Raw genomic sequence first — 800 nt, 5'->3', positions numbered from 1 at the left:
GTCCAGAAGAGGTGGCTCTCCTGTGTTGAGCCATGCGTCTGTGGAGAGGTTGTTTGGTCTCTCCAATATAAAGGTCTGAACATTCTTCGCTGCACTGAACTGCATACACAACTCCGCTCAGTTTGGGTTTGGGTGTTTTGTCATTAGGGTGGACCAGCCTCTGTCTGAGAGTCTTGTTGGGTTTGAAATGTACTGGGATGTTGTGTTTAGAGAAAATCCTTCTGAGTTTCTTGGACACTCCAGCAACGTTAGGAATGACAATGTTCTTTCCTCTGTTCCTCTCCTTGTTCTGTTCCGTGGTGTGTTAAGTGGATTTCCTAGCTGACTTGACAAAAGCCCAAATTGAGTCTCTAATTCTGAATTGAGAAAAGCTCCTCGTAAGAGAAGCGAAATATCTTCAACTACAGAATAGATATCCAGTTGTTTTTGTTTTTTAACCTTTTTTGAATTACCATGGCCTGGATGACTGAGAATCTACACCAGCTTGCAAAGGCGTGGAACAAAGAAACATGGATCTTAATACTTGTTTGCAAAAATAAACACGTGGCAGTTAGTCAAGTTAGCAGAAAGTGGAGTCCTCTAATTATACAAAACAAAAAAAATGAATAAAATCTTAATTATCACCACCACAAGCTGTATAAGTAACCTCCCAGTTATTATTCAGAGAACATGGTACAGAATAGAAGTCCAGTTGTTTCTGTTTTTCACATCTTTGTAAGCACTCAGCAGCAGTCCTGTAAATGCTCTTTATTCTGGGGTAAATGATTCCTCGGTTGCCGCCACGCGTCGTTTTAACTGGC

This window comes from Kryptolebias marmoratus, linkage group LG24 (assembly GCF_001649575.2).
Source record: "Kryptolebias marmoratus isolate JLee-2015 linkage group LG24, ASM164957v2, whole genome shotgun sequence".
Classification (NCBI taxonomy): Eukaryota; Metazoa; Chordata; class Actinopteri; order Cyprinodontiformes; family Rivulidae; genus Kryptolebias; species Kryptolebias marmoratus.
The sequence above is the reverse complement of the archived record's forward strand: the minus strand, read 5'-3'. Positions refer to the sequence as shown.